Here is a 22,186-nt window from a genome sequence, read left to right on the forward strand (position 1 = left end):
CAAAACTATACAATGGAACAAAGAAAGTATCTTCAACAAATGGTGCTGGCATAATTGGATGTCAATATGTAAAAGATTACAAATAGATCCATATCTGTCACCATGCACAAAACTCAAGTCCAAGTGGATCAAAGACCTAAACATAAATCCAGTTACACTAAACTTAATAGAAAAGAAAATATGAAGCACTCTTGAACGCATTGGCACCAGAGACCATTTCCTAAATAAAACACCGACAGCACAGACCCTGAGCACAACCATTAATAAATGGGACCTCTCGAAACTGAGAAGCTTTTGCAGGGCAAAAGACACAGTCAATAAGACAAAAAGACAGCCAACAGATTGGGAAAAGATCTTCACCAACCCCACATCTGACAGAGGATTGATCTCCACAATATATAAAGAACTCAAGAAACCAGACATCAAAGCACTGAACAGTCCAATTAAAAAATGGGCTAAAGAGCTAAACAGAGAATTCACAAAACAAGAACTACAAATGGCTGAAAGACATTTAAAGAAATGCTCAACATCCTTAATCATCAGAGAAATGCAAATCAAAACGACTCTGAGATACCACCTTACACCTGTTAGAATGGCTACGATCAAAAACACCAATGACAACCAATGTTGGAGAGGATGTGGAGCAAAGGGAACACTCCTCCACTGTTGGTGGGAATGTAAACTTGTACAACCACTGTGGAAATCAGTATGGCGGTTTCTCAGAAAATTAGGAATCGAACTACCTCAAGACCCAGCCATCCCACTCTTGGGCATATACCCAAGGAATGCTGATTCATACCATAAAGATACATGCTCAGCTATGTTCATAGCAGCACTATTTGTAATAGCCAGAACCTGGAAACAACCTAGATGCCCATCAACGGAAGAATGGATGAAAAAAATGTGGTACATATATACAATGGAGTACTACTCAGCAGAGAAAAACAATGAAAGCATGAAATTTGCAGGCAAATGGATGGAACCAGAAAAAATCATCCTGAGTGAGGTAACCCAAACCCAGAAAGACAGATATGGTATGTACTCACTCATTGGTGGATTCTAGATATAAAATAAAGAACAATCAGACCACAACCCATAGAACCATAGAGGCTATATATATAGGATGGAGGTCCCCAGGACAACTGTGGCATATAATAAATTTCAGTTTTAGTCAATTATTAAAAAAAAATACCCAAATGAATGGAAACACATGAACTATGAACCAAAGGCTGAGGGGCTCCCAGCTGGATCAGGCCCTCTGAATAGGTGAGACAGTTGATTGGCTTGATCAGTTTGGGAGGCAACTAGGCAGTGGAACCAAGTCCTGTGCTCATTGCATGAGTTGGCTGTTAGAAACCTGGAACTTATGCAGGGACACTTGGCTTAGTCTGGGAGGAAGGGACTGGACCTCCCTGGACTGAGTCTACCAAGTTGATCACAGTCCTCGGGGGAGGACTTGTCCTGGAGGAGGTGGGAATGGAGGGTGGGCTGGGGGTAAGGGGAGGGCATGGGAGGGGGGAGAATAGGGGAACCCATGGCTGATATGTAGAACTGAATGGTATTGTAAAATAAAAAATATATATCACACAAAAAAAATATATCACCATAGGATGAGGCAAGAGTTTCTTTTGAAACTTTTATTTGATTGCACTTACTACTACTCTTCACTGGGAAGGTAGAGAAAGAAGTTTACATATACAATACATAATGATTGCAATGTAGTTAGAGAAAATTCAAGGAATCTACACTGTTTCTTCTTAGGCCCATGGTGCTCATAAGAAGTTGAACATGGCTGATGAAGGCTGGATTCTTCAGGGCCAAAACAGGAAGCAGGTGTGGCACAGTTAAATGTTTTCAAGATCCCATCAGGAAATCAAGAATGCCCACTGTACGTCATTGTTGGTGGGTTCCCTTGAAGCTCTCCGTAAGGCACAGGGAAGCCATAATCCCAAGGCTGGTACACGGGAGTCAGCCATTGCATTGGAGGTTGAGGGTACATGTGGGGTATGGGTGATCCAGCTCCATCATATTGAGGTCCTGTGGGAGGAGAGAGAGAGAGAGAGAGAGAGAGAGAGAGAGAGAGAGAGAGAGAGAGAGAGAGAGAGAGAGAGAGAGATCATAAGCATGTTGCCCTGGTTCCCCCTGAATCGCCATCAGTAATTAATTGGCCCCTTGGTCAAAATCAACTATGAACAAGTCATAGTTCCATTGCTTGGGTGTGAGAGGGAGTTAGACACACAGGGAGGCCAGACATTGCTGCTTTGTGCCACAGAGGCCTGTGGGAATGGGGCTTGCCTACATTCTGTGCCCATGAAGAAAGGCCAGATGATGCCACCTTCTGGAGGGCCTCAGAGGTCTCTGCAGAAGGGACTAACCTGGGCAGGGGCTCCACTCTTGTCTGTGACCAAGGATCCTGTAGAGGTGCTCCGAATACGGAGAAAACAAGGGTTCGACCCCTGCTCTCTCGTGAGTGAGCCGCCAGTGCAAGGTCTTTAGATCAGTCATCAGTTGCAAACAGTCTTGCCAGGTCTTCCTTAGGCCTCGCTGACAGAGTCGCTGTCGAATAGCCCTGACTTTTTTACAAGTTTTTTGCCCTTTGTGGCCCACTTCTTGTTCAACGACTTCCCACTCCATCAGGAATATCCTAATTTCGCTATCATTCCAAGGCCTATGGGAAGGATCTGCAAAGGACAGAGGAATTGGTCAGAGCATTTCCCACCATGCACATCTAAACTTTTCCTGGGGACTCTTCCTGCACACTGATCAACCACAGGGCCTTCATTCCCGTATCATGAGATTAAAAACGCCTGCTTGCTGGCCAAGGATTAGGCATCTACCCTGCCCTTAATTACAAGGAGTCCACTCACTGGGAGTGCATAGGTGTCTTCAGTTTTAGAAAATACATTTCAGAATAGAAGAAGCTCTCACAGGACAAGTGGGACCTGGGAACGCTGTTCCCACCAAAACTCATACCCACCCCTCCCACACCCCAGGGAGATTATCACAGGCCCTGATCCTCTGTCTCTATTGTGAGAAGGTCAGAGATCTGGAACCACTGAGTACCTCTCTATCCTCACTACTGCTGCTCACATCTGGGGTTTGTCATAATCTCAGGAATCACAGATCAAAAAATGCAGGTTTTTGGTTTAGTACACATTTCTCGCTGATTACCTGAGGGGCTTTCTTGTCCTTCTTGCTGCCTACTCTGGTCCATTCTGCCTTCTTGGGTGTTTCTCAAACTTTTGACTTGGTTTACTTTTGTCTGTCAAGAAATGAACAAATGAGTTCTCAACACCATTTTTATGCAACAGGGATAGCTGTGTGAGGATTAAGGAACCAGCCTCTTGCAGCATTAGCAAACAATGGACCCTTCATTCCTCATCTACAGATGCTGGTCATTCTCATCCAATGGGAAGCTTGGTTGTCAAGCTTTACCAGGGAAAGCCTCTAGTGAGCACCATCGGTGCCCCTGTGGAAGGGACAGATGAGACACAGAAAGACCTGTCCTGGGAGATGACGGTGTAACACCAATTGCTAAAAGGCCTTATCAAAAAAAAAAAAAAAAAAAAAAAAAAAAAAAAAAAAAAGAGGCCAGATATTGGGGTAAATCTGAAGCATCAAGTAAACAAAAGAGCCAACCATTCTTCTTGCCTCTACAAAATCCTCAGCCTTAAGAGTGTGAGTTTCTGTTTGCTCTGGCCTTATATACCTGTCTCTGCCCTGACATCACTTCCTGGGATTAAAGGTGTGTGTGCTTCCCAAGCAAAGGCATGAGATCCCAATGTGGCGTTGAAACTAGAGACCCAGAGGGTTCTGTGCCTCTCCAGTGATAGGATTAAGGGTGTGTGCCATATTTTCTGGCCTTTATGTCTAATCTAGTGCCCTGCTTTCTTCTCTGATCCCCAGATAAGTTTTATTGGGGTGCACAATATATCACACCAAGACCTCACCCACTCTCTCCAGCTCTCTCCCATTCTCTCCAAACTCCTTTCTGTTACCCTACTGCTAAAAGTCCATCTTAAACTCTCCTAATACAACCTAGCTGTGCTTCAAAGAACTTAAAAATATCAGACGAATTATAGGACCCAATACTTTTCCATCTCCTGCATAGGACATGGTTGTCTGGCTGGTGGAAATAATAGCAGTTCTTTCCTGAGAGATGCACGGAGTAGTTCAGGGTCATTCCCGTCCACACAGTAGGTTGTAGGCTAGTCTTGGATAAAGCAGAATCTACCTCAGCAAACTTCACGTTCAAGGTAGTAAACCTTATTTTTATCTGCTGTCCTTGTCTGTCCAATGAACACATTACCAACACCTTCCATGGGGCTTGCCATGAGTACAAGATGATTCCATAATCATGTGGATTAGAGAATTGTCCCAGAGGTACAAAGTCCACCCTCTAGGATTAATTCAAGGACAAAGGTCCCAGCCATCATCCAGAAAACACAGAATGGATTCCCCAACTCACATACCTTTTCCCTCCTGAGATCTGTCTGGCTCCACAGTATCACAGACCTAGGGTTCTCTGGATGATGGCAGGTCCCCAGAGACTGGAGTGTGGACAAAGAGCTCCGCTCACCTCCCTGCAATTCTGGAAGTCTGCGAACTAAGTATTGATCCCGCCCTTTATATATCCCTTGGTTGTGACTGAATCTGGCCCCGCCTCTCTGGATCATAGGCTGGGTCAGCAGTGGAGAACACCAAGATTGAATCCCATCTCTGGAGGCTGAGACATGAGGGTGGTCCAGATTTCTCCAACTCAGACTCAATTTAAAATTATCAAAGAAACACAACACAAACAAGACAACTCACTTCAATTTGGGTTTTGTGACATTGGTATTTTGTTGTCTCATATTTGTTTGTTTGTTTCTATAGAGTCCTGGCTTTCCTAGAACTCACTAAAATTTAGACTTAATCCTTCAGGACAATCTCCCTGATCAGCCAACCTCTGGATCCCCATCATGAGTGCTGGCATTAATGATGTGGGCCATCTTGGCTGCTCAATTTCATGCTCTAACACATTTGCTAAATTTCATTAAACCTTTCTTTTTAATTTTTTTATTTAAAAGTCTGTTTTTCCCTGGGCAGTGGTGGCACAGACCTTTAATCCCAGCACTCGGGAGGCATACACAGGCTGATATCTCTGAGTTGCAGGCAAGCCTGGTCTACAAAGTGACTTCCATGACAGGCTGCAAAGCTACAGAGAGACACTGTCTGCAAAACCTAAAACAGAAAACAAATGAACAAACAAACAAAAAGAGTTACGGGCTGGAAAGATGACTATGTAGCATGAATCTTCTTTTTTTTTTTTTTTTTTTTTTTTTGGTTTTTTTGAGACAGGGTTTCTCTGTGTAGCTTTGCGCCTTTCCTGGAACTCACTTGGTAGCCCAGGCTGGCCTCGAACTCACAGAGATCTGCCTGGTTCTGCCTCCCGAGTGCTGGGATTAAAGGCGTGCACCACCACCGCCCGGCTATGTAGCATGAATCTTAAAAGTTCTCTTAGCCGAGCAGTGGTGGCCCATGCTTTTAATTCCAGCACTCGGGAGGCAGAGCCAGGCGGATCTCCACGAGTTTGAGGCCAGCCTGGTCTCCAAAGTGAGTTCCAGGAAATGCGCAAAATAAAACAGAGAAACCCTGTCACGAAAAAAAAAAAAAGTTCTTATTAATAAAAATCAAACCTGAGACCAGTTATTGGGGTGAACTGGCAGATCAGAGAACTAGAACAAGCCACAGCTACCTCACCTTGCCAGATCCTCAGCTTGTCTTGTTTCCTCAGACTGGAAGCCTCTGTGTCCTCATATCTGATTGGCTCTCAGCTGAACTGTGCTGCTAGAAGCCTGAAAGCTTTACCAGCCAAATCCTTCTAGTTTCTGGTCCTCATAACTTATATACCTTTCTGATTTCTGCCACCACTGCCTGGGATTAAAGCCTTGCTTTCTGGGATTAAAGGTGTGTGTCACCTTGCCTGGCTGTTTCCAATGTGGCCTTGAACTCTTAGAGATCCAGACAGATTTCTAACTCTGAAGTGCTAGGATTAAAGGTGTGAGTGCCACCATTTTCTAGCCTTTGTATCTAGTGGCTGTCTGTTCTCTGACCCCAGATAAATTTATTAGGGTACACAATATTTTGGGGAACACAATACCACGACATGACTCAGCAGATAACAACACTGGTTGTTCTCCCAGAGGTCCTGAGTTCAATTCCCATCAACCACAGGAGAGCTCACAACCATCGATGATAAGATCTGGCACACTCTTCTGGGCTGTAGACGTACATGCAAACAGAACAATGTATAAATAACAAATAAATGTTGCTGTTTTTTAATGTATTTTTTTTCATTAACAACCAAAATTTCTCTTCTCACTTACACCTGCTCGTCCCATATCTTCCATCATCCCTTCCTCAGAGAGGATAAAACCCTAGACCAGAAATTTCAGAAGTCTGGCATATCAAGTTGAGACAGAACCAAGACCCTCCCCACAACTGCATCTCCTGTAAACTTTCATTGAAAACCTGAAATTTACAGAATTTTTTGGGTCTGTTACTTGGTAAATGGGGATCATCTCTAAAATGCAAGCTCCTCCAAATATTAGAGAATGGATGCTCCCATCTTCTTCACCAGGAGGCAAAAAGAAAGAAAGGAGGCAGTTTAGGAGACCAGGGGATAGCAGGAAAGCTCCGCCTGTGGAAAAGTCAGGGGCAGTGGGGCAACAGGGCCTTCTAGGATGGAGGCCACACTGGATATGCCAGTGCTGGGCCAGGCTTCGAACCCTTCTGTCTCTCAGCTCAGCTCACTACTGCCACAGCTTGAACACCTCAGTCATGGATGCTTCTCCCTCCTAGAGAGGCACACAGTTGCTTATCCACCCCAGTGGTTCTCACACTGTGGGTCAGGACCCCTCTAGACCTAGAATGATCCCATCACAGGGATGGTCTCAGATTATCAGCAAACACAGATATTGACATTATGATTAAAACAGTAGGTAATTGCACTTACAAAGTAGCAATTGAAATGATCTAATGGTTGGGGGGTTACCACAACATGAGGAACTGTATTGAAGGTGACAGCATCAGGAGGTTGAGGAACACTGCTCTATCCTGTGGGACAGGAGGTTTCCCTGCTGTGTTCACTTTAAAGCAAAGGGGATTGAGGGACAACAGGACAGTGACATCCAACAGGGATTCACATCATCAATATTCAAGGGTAGGGAAAACCTCATTCTGGTCCTTGGTGGGTTTTGTGAGTTTGAGGTTCTGGAGACAGTATCACATGTATCCCAGGCTATCATGCAGCCCACCTTCTGCTCAAGGATGATCAAGATCATCTGCCCCTCCTCCCTTTACCTCCCCATGGCTGGCATTATCCACAAACTCATGTCAGGACACAATACCTCTATTACCTCATACACAACAGCAGAGCTGGAGTAGAGAAAGAGACTCTACTATGGACTTTCAAAGCCAGGACAAGAGGAAGTCAACTGGCAGGCACCCGTGTGAAGGACACATGCATCTGTTTCCTTCCTCCTACTTTGGAGACAGGGTGGCCACGTACCCTAGATCTGGCCTACAACTCCTTCAATAGAACACAATAACCTTGAACTCCTGATGTGGCTTCCCTTGATAGTTTGGTATCTCTGCCCATTTAGAGGTCCTAAGGGATGCAAAGTCCCATGTGAAAGAGTGGAGATGTGAGCCCCATATCAGGAGAGCCTCCCAGAGTAGCCAGTGTCCATGCAAGCTCTGTCTTTTAGGTGCAGAAGGCCGGATCTTCTGCTGTGGGACGGTCTGTATGTCAAATTGCTCTGATTGGTCAATAAATAAAACACTGGTTGGCAAGTGGTCAGGCAGGAAGTAGGTGGGACAAGGAGAGAGGAGAATTCTGGGAAGTGGAAGGCTGACGCGGAGAGACACTGCAGCCGCCACCATGACCAGCAGCATGTGAAGATGCCGGTAAGCCACCAGCCACATGGCAAGGTATAGATTTATGGAAATGGATTAATTTAAGCTATAAGCACAGTTAGCAAGAAGCCTGCCACGGCCATACAGTTTGTAAGCTATATAAGTCTCTGTGTTTACTTGGTTGGGTCTGAGCAGCTGTGGGACAGGCGGGTGACAGAGATTTGTCCTAACTGTGGGCAAGGTAGGAAAACTCTAGCTACAAATGGCGCCCAACGTGTTGGCAAAAGTTTCTACCTAAAACCTGAGAAAAGATTCTAAAACGGAGCTAAAAACAGCTTCCTAATTGTCTCTCTCAAATGAGCGGCAGCCTGCCGGTTTGAGCTACTGGCGGGTTCCTAGCGTGAGAGCTCGGTCTGCAGTATGGCGGGAATGAGGCCTCTGCAAGTGGCACATTGAGCTGCGTGGTGGATTTAGCTTTTGCTAGTACAAAACAAAAAGAGGTTTCTGGGCTACACGCTGCTTGGATAAAAGCACAGACCCACGATGGCTCCCAGAGCTGGCAGAAAACGTACCACCGCCATGTTGGGAAGCTGAAGTGGGTGGAGCCAGCAGCCACAGCCGTCATTTCAGGCTTAAAAGGCTGTAGTTTAAAGCAATAGGCTCAAGGTAATATAAAACATAAGCCACATAAAGATGGCTACCACACAGAGAATCTGGATTATGTTCTCTTTGATATTTGTAACTGAAGAGAAACATTTGATTGCAAAAGCTGTTGAGTTATGCCAAAATGTGTATTTTAAAGGGACCTTAACTTCAAAATTTGGATGTAAGGGTATGTTGCTTTGGAAAGGAGACTCTGCTTTTGTTTCCACAGAAAGCCAGAGGCTATGGATTTGTTCCAGATTAAGATACATCAGGTTTGACCAGCCAAGACCACCTGAAAGGTCTCTGATGACACCATGGCCCAGATGATCCAACATCCAGAATCATTTCAAGGCAACTGGCTCAGACGATACAGCCTCACGGACTACTCCATGATCCTAAAATTTTCTTTGTGTCCCCATAAGATACAGCGCCCCCCTCCAGCAGGAAGTAGTAAGAGAAGCTACGCCCTAATTCCCAAATATACCAAGCTGACTTTGGAGATGTGTAAAAGTTAAAACCTTCCTTTTAAAAAAAAAGAAAGGGGAAGTGCTGTGGGACGGTCTGTATGTCAAATTGCTCTGATTGGTCAATAAATAAAACACTGGTTGGCAAGTGGTCAGGCAGGAAGTAGGTGGGACAAGGAGAGAGGAGAATTCTGGGAAGTGGAAGGCTGACGCGGAGAGACACTGCAGCCGCCACCATGACCAGCAGCATGTGAAGATGCCGGTAAGCCACCAGCCACATGGCAAGGTATAGATTTATGGAAATGGATTAATTTAAGCTATAAGCACAGTTAGCAAGAAGCCTGCCACGGCCATACAGTTTGTAAGCTATATAAGTCTCTGTGTTTACTTGGTTGGGTCTGAGCAGCTGTGGGACAGGCGGGTGACAGAGATTTGTCCTAACTGTGGGCAAGGTAGGAAAACTCTAGCTACAATCTTCCAAGCAAGCCTTCACATTTTTTTTGATAACTGAATGTGGCTATGTGGTTTTTTTAGTCAGTCTGTCTTTCTGTCTCTCTGTCTCTCTGACTCTGTGTGTGTGTGTGTGTGTGTGTGTGTGTGTGTGTGTGTCTGTGTGTCTGTCTGTCTGTCTGTTTTTCTATCTGATTCTCTCTGTCTCTCTCCCACACTTTGTTGGTGTCCAAGCATTTCTTGAGACAATTTACTACAAAGCACTGTGACCTGTGTCTAAAAAATAATCCACAATACCTGCCTATGAACAGAAGGTCATAGGATTTAATAGCTGTAATTCTCTCCCAAAAGATGTCTCAGCCGATCTTCAGTATCAGCCAAACTCTAAAAGAAGTAGCCTCTCATGGAGTGGTTCTCAGCTTTCTAATGTTCGGTTCTTTCAGTAAAAATTCCTCATGTTGTGGTGATCCCCAACCATACAATTATTTTGTTGCCACTTCATAACTACACTTTAGCTAGTGTTCTGAATCCTAAACTAAATGTCTGATAAAGGAGATGTTTTAGGAGATCCCTGTAATACAGTTGGTTGTTCCACCCATAAAAGGGGTCGTGAATGCCCCAGCTCAGGCCCAAGCTACACTGGGCCCGTAAGAGTCTGATGAAGATAGAGGGTAGAGGCCAAGTCCCAGTCACCCAGGAATGAACCTCCACCACACCATATCCCTTGATGCACAATCTTGTTTTTTTTCTTTATTAAGAAATTTTCTACTCACTCCACTTGCTATCCAAACAACTCCCTTCTCCTTCCTCCCACCCCGCAGCCCTCCGTCCCAAACCACCCTAGATCCCCTTATCCCCCAAATTGAGGTCTCCCATTGGGAGTCATCAAAGCCCGGCACACAGAGCCTAGGCAGGTCCAAGTCCCTTCCCACTGCACCAAGGATGTGCAAGCAAGGAGTCACACCACAGGCACCGTGTTCCAGAAGCCCACCCATAGACCAGGGACAGATCCCGATCTCCCTGCCTGAGTACCCCCCAAACAGTTCGAGCCAAACAAGTGTCTTCCATATCCAGAGGGCCTAGTCCAGTCCCATTTGGGCTCCACAGCCACCAGTCAACAGTTCATGGGCTTCCTCTAGTGTGGCCAGTCATCTCTGCACATTCTCCCATCATGATCTCGATGTCCTTTGCCTGCAGTATCTCTCCTCTCTCTCATCGGTTGGATTCCTGGAGCTCAGCCTGGGGCCTGGCCTTGGATCTCTTTATCTGCCACCATCTGTCACTGGAAAAAGGCTCTATGATGACAGCTAGGTTATTTGCTAGGCTGGTCACCAGAGTAGACTGGTCCAGGCACCCTCTGAACCACTGCCTGCAGACCAAGGTGGGGGTCAATCTTGTGGATTCCTGAGAGCCTCCCCAGCACCCTGTCTCTTCCTATTCCCATGATGTCCTCATCTATCATGGCATCTTCTTCCCTGCCTTCCCACTCTGTCCCTGTTCCAGCTTGACCCTCCCAATTTCCCTATGTTCTCATCCCCCACTCTTAGCCCTCTGCCATCCCCTCTTCCAGTCCACTCATGTAGATCTCATCTACTTCTTCACTGGATCATGCATGTGTCTCTTCTAGGGTCTTTTCCTGTTAGCTAGCCTCTCTGGGGTTGTGAGTTTCAATCTGTCCATCCCTTCCCTCACATTGAGTATCCACTTATGAGTGAGTAGATACTATGTTTGTCCTTCTGAGTCTGGGTTTCCTCACTCAAGATGATATTTTCTGGATCAATCCATTTGCCTGCAAATTTCATGATATTGTTTTTTTACTGCTGAGTAATACTCCATTGTAGTACTCCATTGTGTATATGTGCCATATGTTCTTTATCTATTCTTCAGTTGAGGGACATCTAGGTTGTTTCCAGGTTCTTGCTATTATGAATAATGCTGATATGAACATAGTTGAGCATGTGTTCTTGTGGTAAGATTGAACATTCCTTGGGTATATGACCAAGAGTAGTGTAACTGTGTCTTGCGGAAGACTTATTCCCAATTTTCTGAGAATCTGCCATACCGGTTATCAGAGTAGCTGTACAAGTTTGCATTTCCACCAACAGTGGAGGAGCGTTCCCCTTTCTCCACATCCTCTCCAACATAAGCTGTCTTCAGTGTTTTTGATCTTAGCCATTCTGACAGGTGTAAGATGGTATCTCAGAGTTGTTTTGATTTGCATTTCCTTGATGACTAAGGATGTTGAGCAATTCCTTAAATGCCTTTCAGTCATTTGAGATTCTTCTGTTGAGAAGTCACTGTTAAGCCCTGTAGCCCATTTTTTAATTGGATTTTTCAGTATTTTGATGTCTAGCTGTTTGAGTTCTTTATATATTTTGGAGATCAGCCCTCTGTCAGATGTGGGCTTGGTGAAGATCTTTTCCCATTCGATAGGCTGTCCTTTGGTCTTATTGACCATGTCCTTTGCTCTACAGAAGTTTTTCAGTTTCATGAGGTCCCATTTATTAATTGTTGCTCTCAGTGTCTGTGCTACTGGCGTTATATTCAGGAAGTAGTCTCCTGTGCCAATTCAGTCCGGACTACTTCCTACTTTCTCTTCTACCATGTTCAGTGTAACTGGATTTATGTTGAGGTCTTTCACTTGTACTTGGGTTTTGTGCATGGCGACAGATATGGGACTATTTGCAATCTTCTGCATGTTGACATCCAGTTATGCCAGCACCATTTGTTGAAGATGCTTTCTTTTTTTCCAAAGTACAGTTTTGGCTTCTTTGTTGAAAATCATATGTTCATAGGTGTGTGGATTAATGTCAGGGTCTTCAATTCGATTCCCTTAGTCCACATGTCTGTTTTTATGCCAGTACCAAGCTGTTTTTATTACTATAGCTCTATAGTAGAGCTTGAGGTCAGGGATCATGATGCCTCCAGAAGTTGCTTTATTATACAGGATTCTTTTAGCTATCCTAGTTTTTTTGTTTTTCCATATAAAGTTAAGTATTGTTCTTTGCAAGTCTGTGAAGAATTGTGTTGGAATATTGATGGGGATTACATTGAATCTGTATATTGCTTTTGGTAAGATTGCCTTTTTTACTGTGTTGATTCTACCTATCCATGAACATGGGACATCTTTCCATTTTCTGATAGCTTCTTCAATTTCTTTCTTCAGAGACTTAAAGTTCTTATCATACAGGTCTTTCACTTGCTTAGTTAGAGTTACCTGAGGTATTTTATATGATTTGTGGCTATTGTAAACCGTGATGTTTCTCTGATTTCTTTCTCAGCCCCTTTTTCATTTGTATATAGGAGGGCTACTGATTTTGAGTTAATCTTGTATCCTTCCACCTTACTGAAGGAGTTTACCAGCTATAGGAGTTCACTGGTAGAATTTTTGGGGTCACTTATGTATACTATCATATTGTCTGCAAATAATGAAAGTTTGACTTCTTTCTTTCCAATTTGTATCCCCTTGATCTTCTTTTGTTGTCTTATTGCTCTAGCTAGAACTTCAAGTAGTATATTGAATAAGTATGGGTAGAGTGGACAGCCTTGTTTTGTTCCTGATTTTAGTGGGGGTACCTCCACTTCCAGTGTATTTGAAGGGTGCCAGACACTCAGTGGTCACATCCTCAGACACAGGGAAATGTTTACACCCACCAAGAGGGGAAATCTCCTAACTGCCGATGTTGGATGGAATGGTGAGCAATCAGTGAGCCACAGGTTTGGTCTATTGCAGATGGACAGGAGATGAGGGATAGAATCCTAGTGTGGCTCAGACCATAAAGGGAGGGCACAGGCATCAAGGGAGTCTATCCTGGGTTTTGGCACCAAAAATATAAGTCAACTGATTGCAAACACGGATCTGAATGACATTTAGCCTACCCTTGAATATTAATGCTGTAGGTCCATGTTGGATGTAACTGCCCTATTGTGCCTCAGTTCCTTTTGCTTTAAAGTGAACACAGCAGGGAAACCTTCTGTCCCACAGGATAGAGCAGTGTTCCTCAACCTCCTGATGCTGTCACCTTCAATACAGTTCCTCATGTTGTGGTGACCACCCAACCATTAGATTATTTCAGTTGCCACTTTGTAAGTGCAATTACCTACTGTTTTAAATCATAATGTCAATATCTGTGTTTGCTGATAATCTTGGACCATCCCTGTGATGGGATCATTCTAGGCCTAGAGGGGTCCTGACACACAGAACCACTAGGGTGGATAAGCAACTGTGTGCTTCTCTAGGAGGGAGAAGCATCCATGACTGAGGTGTTCAGGCTGTGTCAGTAGTGAGCTGAGTTGAGAGACAGAAGGGTTCGAAGCCTGGCCCAGCACTGGCATATCGAGTGTGGCCTCCATCCTAGAAGGCCCTGTTGCCCCACTGCCCCTGACTTTTCCACAGGCCGTGCTTTCCTGAGATCCCCTGTTCTCCTGCACTGCTTCCTTTCTCTCCTTTTGCCTCCTGGTGAAGAAGATGCCACGGTCCACATTCCAGTATTTGGAGGAGCTGCAGTTTTAGAGATGATCCCCAGTTACAAAGTAACAGACCCAAAAATTTCAGTAAATTTCAGGTTTTCTATGAAAGTTAACAAGAGATGCAGGTGGGGAGGGGAGGGCCTTGGTCTGCTTCATCTTGATATGCCTGACTTTTTTAACCTATTGTCCAGGGCTTTACCCTCTCTGTGGATAGGATGAGGGAAGCTGGGGCGGGGGGTGGGGGGTGGGGTTGTGTGGGGGGTGGGGGGGATGTGTAGGGGACAAGAGAAACATTGGTTGTTATGTAAATTGAAAGAAAGAAAATATTTAAAAAGTATTTATTAATTATGTATACAGTGTTCTGTTTGCATGCATGTCTACAGCCCTGAACAGTGTGCCAGATCTAATAGATGGTTGTGAGTTCTCCTGTAGTTGATGGGAATTGAAGTCAGGACCTCTGGAAGAACAACTAGTGTTCTTAACTGCTGAGTCATCTCTCCAGTCCATAACTCTCTGTCTCTGTCTCTCTCTCTCCCTCTCTCTTTGTTTGTTTTCCATTTTAGATTTTCCAGACAGTATCCCTCTGTAGTTTTGGAGCCTGTCCTGGAAGTCACTTAGTAGACCAGGCAGGCCTGCAACTCACAGAGATATCAGGCTGTCTATGCCTCCCAGGTGGTGGGATTAAAGGCATGTGCCACAACTGCCCAGTGAAAAACAGCCTTTTAAATTAAGACAGAAAGACAGAAAGACAGAAAGACAGAAAGACAGACCGAAAGAAAGAAAGAAAGAAACGAAGGAAGGAAGGAAGGAAGGAAGGAAGGAAGGAACGAAGGAAGAAACCAAGTAAGGAAGAAAGAAAGAAAGAAAGAAAGAAAGAAAAAGGAAGGAAGGAAGGAAGGAAGGAAGGAAGGAAGGAAGGAAGGAAGGAAGGAAGGAAGGAAGGAAGGAAGGGAGAAACCAAGAAAGGAAGAAAGTATACATGAAATTTAGCAAACTTGTAGAGTATGAAATCAAGTTGCCAAGGTGGCCCACACCTTTAATGCCAGCACTCAGGATGGGGATCTAGAGGTGGGCTGATCAGGGAGACTGTCTTGAAGGATTAAGTGTAAATTTTAGTGAGTTCCAGGAAGGCCAGGACTATATAGAAACAAACAAACAAATAAACAAACAAACAAATACAAGACAATAACAAAAACCAGTGTCACAAAACCAAAGTTGAAGTGAGTTGTCCTGTTTGTGTTGTGTTTCTTTGATAATTTTAAATTGAGTCTGAGTTGGAGAAATCTGGGGCACCCTCCTGTCTCAGCCTCCAGAGATGGGATTCAGTCTTGGTGTTCTCCACTGCTGACCCAGCCTATGATCCAGAGAGGCGGGGCCAGATTCAATCACAACCAAGGGATATATAAAGGGCGGGATCTCTACTTGGTTCACAGACTTCTAGAATTGCAGGCAGGTGAGCAGAGCTCTTTGTCCGCACTCCAGTCTCTGTGGGACCTGACAACATCCAGAGAACCCCGGATTTGTGCCACTGTGGAGCCAGACAGATCTCAGGAGAAAAAAGGTATGTGAGTTGGGGATTCCATTCTGTGTTTTCTGGAGGCTGGCTGGGACATTTGTCCCTCAATTCATCTCAGAAGGTGGACATTGTGCCTCTGGGACAATTCTCCAATCCACATGATTATGGAATTGTCTTGTACTCATGGGAAGCCCCATGGAAGGTGTTGGTAATGTGTTCATTGGACAGTCCAGGAGAGCAGGTAAAAATGAGGTTTGCTGAGGCAGATTCTGCTTTATCCAAGATTACCCCACAACCTACTGTGTGGATGGGAATGACCCTGAACTACTCCATGCACATCTCAGGAAAGAACTGTTATTATTTCCTGCAGCCAAACAACCACGTCCTATGCAGGAGATGGAAAATATTGGGTTTCATAATTCTTCTGACATTGTTAAGTTCTTTGAAGCACAGTTAGGGTGTATTAGGAGAGTTTAAGATGGACTTTCAGCAGTAAGGTAACAGAAAGGAGTTTGGAGAGAATGGGTGAGGTCTTGGTGTTATATATTGTAAACTCCAATAAAAATTATCTGGGGATCAGAGAAGAAAGCAGGGCACTAGATTAGACATAAAGGCCAGAAAATATGGCACACACCCTTAATCCTATTACTGGAGAGGCACAGAACCCTCTGGATCTCATCTGGGTCTCTGATTTCAAGGCCACTCTGGGAAGAGAGCCTTTAATCTCAACACTTGAGATCTCATGCCTTTGCTTGGGAAGCTCATACGCCTTTAATCCCAGGAAGTGATGTGAGGGCAGAGAAAAGTATATAAGGCCAGAGCAAACAGAAACTCACACCATTTAGACCAAGGATTTTGTAGAGGTAAGAACAATGGCTGACTCTTCTGTTTCCTTGATCCTTCAGATTTACCCCAATATCCGGCCCTGTATTTTATTTTATTTTATTTTTTGTATTAATAATACATTTTAGCAATCGATGTTGCCCCATTATCTCCAGGACAGTTCTTTCTGTGTCTCATCTGTCCCTTCCCCAGGGCAACCTCTGATACTCACTGGAGGCTTTCCCTGGTCAAGCTTGACAACCAACCTTCTCATTAGGTGAGAATGACCAGCATCTGTACATGAGGAATGAAGGGTCCATTGTTTGCTAATGCTGCAAGAGGCTGGTTCCTTAATCCACACACAGCTAAGAGACAGAGATTGCTGTTGCATGAAAATGGTGTTGATAACTTATTTTTTCATTTCTGGACAGAGAAAAGCAAATCAAGTCAAAGGTTTGAGAAACATGCAGCAAGGCAGAATGGACCGGAGGGGGCAGCAGGAAGGACAAGGAAGACCCTCGGGTAATCAGAATGAAATGTGTGCTAAACCAAAAGCCTTCTATTGCATTTCTTGTTTTGTGATCCCCAGGTTTATGTGAGAGCCCACATGTGAGCAGCTGTGGTGAGAACGGAGAGGTACTCAGTGGTTCCAGATCTCTGACCTTCTCACAGTAGAGACAGAGGTTCAGGGGGCTGTGATGGCTCCCTGGAGTGTGGGAGGATTGGTTCTGAGTGTAGGTGGGGACAGCGTTCCCAGGACCCACATGTCCTGTGAGAGCCCCTTCTACTCTATAATGTATTTTCTAAAACTGAAGACACCTATGCTCTCCCAGTGAGTGGACTCCTTGTTATCACCAGCATGGTGGATGCCTGATCTTTGGCTGGCAAGGAATTGTTGGTAATCTCATGATACATGAATGAGGGCACTGGGGCTGATCAGTGTGCAGGAAGAGTCCCCAGGGGAAGAACAGATGTACTTTTGCATGCCGGGAAATATTCTGATCCCATCCCTCTGTCCTTTTCAGGTCCTTCCCATTGGCCGTGGAATGATTACGAGATCAGTATCTTCCTATTGGAGTGGGAAGTCGTTGAACTGGAAGTGGGCCAAAAAGGGAAAAGAACTTGTAAAAAAGTCAGGGCTATTCGAAGGCGACTCTATCGTAGGGGCCTGAGGAAGACCTGGGACGACTGTTTGCAACTGATGCTGAGTCTGCTGAATATGCACTACATGCTGTGTAAAGAGAGAGAAGGCATCCAACCTTTGTTAATTCCTTATGCGATGGAAGTCTATAGGATCCTGGGCCACAGACAAGAGTGGAGCCCCTGCCCAGGGTAGTCCCTTCTGCAGAGACCTCTGAGGCCCTCCAGAAGGTGTTGTCAGCTGGCCTTTCTTCATGGGCACAGAATGTAGGCAAGCCCCATTCCTACAGGCCTCTGTGGCACAAAGCAGCAATGTCTGGCCTCTCTGTGTGTCTAACTCCCTCTCACACCCAAGCAATTGAACTATGACTTGTTCATAGCTGATTTTGACCAAGGGGCCAATTGATTACTGAAGGTGATTCAGGGGGAATCAGGATACCATGCTTATGAGATCTCTCTCTCTCTCTCTCTCTCTCTCTCTCTCTCTCTCTCTCTCTCTCTGTCTCTCTCTCTCTGTCTCTCTCTCTCTCTCTCTCTCTCTCTCTCTCTCTGTCTCTCTCTGTCTCTCTGTCACTCTCTCTGTTTCTTTTTCCACTAGACCTCTCTATGTTGGAGGAGCAGGTAACTCCTCTCAACCTCAATGCCTTGGCTGAATCCCATGTACCAGCCTTGGGAGATGGCTTCCCTGTGCCTTTCTGGAGAGCTTCACGGGATCCCACCAGTGATGATATACTGTGGGGATTCTCGAATCCCTGATGGGAGACTTGGAAAACTTTTGACTGTGCCACACCTACTTCCTGCTCTGGCCCCGGAGAAACCAGCCTTCATCAGCCATGGTTAACTTCTTATGACCACCATAAGAGGAGACAGTGGGGATTCTTTGAATCTTCTCTGACAACATTGGAATCATTATGTTTTGTATGTGTCAATTTCTGTCTCTGCCTCCTCAGTGAAGAGTAATATGTTCAATCAAATAAAAATTTCAAAAAAATTCCTGCGTCATTTTTGTCATTTCAGTAGGGCAGATCAGCATGGTGGGGCAGGGTATGTGGTAGTGGTGGAGGTTCATTCCTGGGTGACTGGGACTTGACCTCTACCCTGTATCTTTATCAGACTCTAGGCATTGTTTGTCTTCTACTACAAGGGGAACCCCTGCTGCCATAGACAGCAAGCAGCTCAGCACTGTATCCATTCCCTAGCCCTCATGTTGTAGCCCTCATGGCTAGTGTTTCAGAGCTTCAGACTCCTCAGAATGCAATGGAAACCAGTTGGGAGCTGAGTAGTAGCTGTGTGGTGCGCTGACGGAACATCAAGTAAGAGAATATCAAAGTTTCTCAAATGTAAGTTTCAAATATGTAAGGAGGCCCTACAGGAGACATTGCCACCTACTCTAAGTTTAGAATGTGTTTCTCTTTGAATGAGGGACAGTTACATCATGTTAGCCTTAATTTTGACCTGGTTAAATATATATTTCTATTGTCTTTCAACATTGGATATCATATCTCTATTTTCCTTCTACAGGAGATAGTCATATCACACAGTTTCACTCACTCTAGGGGTCATTGTGACTTGGATATTGTTAACTTTGGGAATTAAGCATGACATAAGGTGACATGAAAGGCTGTCCAGTTGGAGAGGTGTAGTCTCCTGATGAGTATTCTTAGTATTCAACTTTACTACATCCACAATTAGCAAGAACCCAAAAGTAGGTGGGCACACTTGTGAGGTGTTTTTGCTTAATCACTCTGTGTGGCATGTTCCACTTCTGAGCTAGATCTTGAGGTGGGAAAACAGATGTTTCATTAGGGCAAACTGGGATTAGGACAAGAGATCACGACCTCTTCTATGGGTGGAACAACCAACTGTATTACAGGGACCTCCTAAAACATCTCATTTATCAGACATTTACTTTAGGATTCAGAACATTAGCAAAAGTATGGTTATGAAGTGGCAACAAAATTATAGTATGTTTGGGGATCACCACAACCTGAGGAATTTTATTGAATGGTCTGAACATTATGGAAGTTGAGAACCACTCCATGAGAGGCTACTTCTGTTAGAGTTTGGCTGATACTGAAGATCAGCGGAGACATTTCTTGGGAGGGAACTACAGCCACTGGATCCTTAGACCTTCTGTTCATAGGCAGCCATTGTTGGATTAGCTGGACCACAGAGCGAAATGCATTGTAGTTCATGTCTCAAGACACCCTCACAAACCAACAGAGTTTGGCAGAGACAGAGAGAGTCAGACAGACAGACAGACAGACAGACAGACAGACAGACACACACACACACACACACACACACACACACACACACACATACAGAGAGAGAGAGACAGAGAAAGAAAGACTGACTAATACAAAGCGCATAGCTCCATCCCGTTATCTAAAGAGTATTAAGGCTTGCTTGAGAGATCTGTCCTTCTGCACCTGAAAGACAGGCTTTCATGGACTCTGGCTATTCAGGGAGTCTCCCCTGATATGGAGCTCACATCTGGACTCCTTCATCTTGAACTTTGTGTCCCTGAGGACCTGTCAATGGACAGAGCTTCCAAACCACCAAGGGCAGGCATATCAGGAGTTCAAGATCGTCCTAATTCTACTGAATGAGTTGTAGGCCTATCCTCAGGGTACCTGTCCACCCAGTCTCCAAAGTAGAAGGAAGGAAACAGATGCATGTATCCTACACATGGGTGCCTGCCCGTTGATTTCCTTTTGTCCTGGCTTTGAAAGTCCATGTTAAAGTCACTTTTTCTACTCCAGCTCTGCTGTTGTATATGAGCCCTCTATTGTGTCATGACATGAGTTTGTGGATAATGCTAGCAATGGGGAGATCAAGGGAGGAGGGTCATTGTCATCCTTGAGAATAAAGTGGCCTGTATGATAGATAGCCTGGGATACATATGATACTGTCTCAAGACCTCAAACCTACAAAACCTACCAAGTATCAGATAGAGGTTTTCCCTACACTTAAATATTAACTGTCCCTGTTGGATGTAACTGTCCTGTTGTCCCTCAGTCCCCTTTGCTTTAAAGTGAACACAGCAGGGAAACCTCCTGTCCCACAGGATAGAGCAGTGTTCCTCAACCTCCTGATGCTGTCACCTTCAATACAGTTCCTCATGTTGTGGTGACCACCCAACCATTAGATTATTTCAATTGCTACTTTGTAAGTCCAGTTTCCTACTGTTTTAAATCATAATGTCAATATCTGTGCTTGCTGATAATCTTAGACCATGGGATCATTCTAGCTCTAGAGGGGTCCTGACCCACAGTGTGAGAACCACTGTGTGGATAAACAATTGTGTGCCTCTCCAGGAGAGAGAAGCATCCATGACTCAGTTGTTCAGGCTGTGGCAATATTGAGCTTAGCTGAGAGACAGAAGGGTTGGAAGCCTGGCCCCACACTGGCATATCTAGTGTGGCCTTCATCCTAGAAGGCCCTGCTTCCCCACTGAGCCTGACTTTTCAACAGGCCTTGCTTTCCTGCTATCCCCTGTTCTCCTGCACTGCTTCTTTTCTCTCCTTTTGCCTCCTGGTGAAGAAAATGTGAGGATCCAATTTCCAATACTTGGATGAGCTTTCGTTTTAGCTTTAATCCCGAGTTACCAAGTAACTGATCCAAAACCCTAAGTAAATTTCAAGTTTTCAAAGACATTTTATATGAGATGGAAGTGTGGACAGGGGCTTGTTTCTACCTCAACTTGATATGCCAGACTATTGACATTTCTGCTCCAGGGTTTTACCCTCTCTGAGGAGGGGATGAGGGAAGCCATGTGGCAAGCAATTGTAAATGAGAATAGAATTTTTGGTTGTTAATGAAAGAAAAATGCATTTAAAAAATTTATTTATACAGTGTTCTGTTTGCATGTATGTCTACAGCCCAGACGAGTGTGCCAGATCTTCTTATAGATGGTTGTGAGCTCTATGCGGCTATGCTTTCATCCTTCCTTCCTTCCTTCCTTCCTTCCTTCCTTCCTTCCTTCCTTCCTTCCTTTCTTCCTTCCTTCCTTCCTTCCTTCCTTTGTTTCTTTTTTGTTTCCTTTTTTCTTTCTTCTTTTCTTTCCCCCTCTCTCTTTGACTTCCCATGTCAGATGCTAGGTAGGTGTTTTGAAATTTTTTGGCAAATTTCTATAAATGTGTAGGGAGCCGCTATTCAAAGATGGCACTGGCTTCCCGGTAGCCTAGCTGTAAACAACTCCATATTTGGCTATGATGCACGAGTATGGTAATTGGCCTTATGTCCTCAGCCTATCCCGTGGCTCCCCGTGCTAGCATTCTGGCGGGACCCAATCACAGTACGGCACGTTTGCCTGATTCCCTTTATAAGCAGCAGCAGTTTAGTCCTCGCCGCCCCTCACCTCCCGATCTCCCTTAATCAAGAGGCGCTCCAATAAAGTGTGATCTGAGAAGAATCCTTTAGTGGTGGTCGTTCTTCCTTGCTGGCCGAGGAGTGCGCTGCAACTGGTTCCCTGACCGGGAAAGTAAATTTGGACAGCAACTGGTGCTGAAACCCGGGAAGGAAACTTCGGACACCAGGTGAGGGGTTGAAGAGGATTCAGAACTCAACACACGGGCGGAGGTAAGTTCTTCAGGAACAGTGACATCGGTAGTAAGTTCGCCAGGAACGACTACAACGTAGGTATGCTGATTACTATAAGGGGATTAATCCGCAGCCCTTCGCTCAGACATGGTAAACGGGTATTGGTATGCGGGCCCTACCGCCACAAATGGAGGTCCCATTGAGACATAAATGAACAAAGACCAAAATTAACAAC

This window comes from Peromyscus maniculatus, chromosome 9, assembly GCF_049852395.1.
Source record: "Peromyscus maniculatus bairdii isolate BWxNUB_F1_BW_parent chromosome 9, HU_Pman_BW_mat_3.1, whole genome shotgun sequence".
Taxonomy (NCBI): Eukaryota; Metazoa; Chordata; class Mammalia; order Rodentia; family Cricetidae; genus Peromyscus; species Peromyscus maniculatus.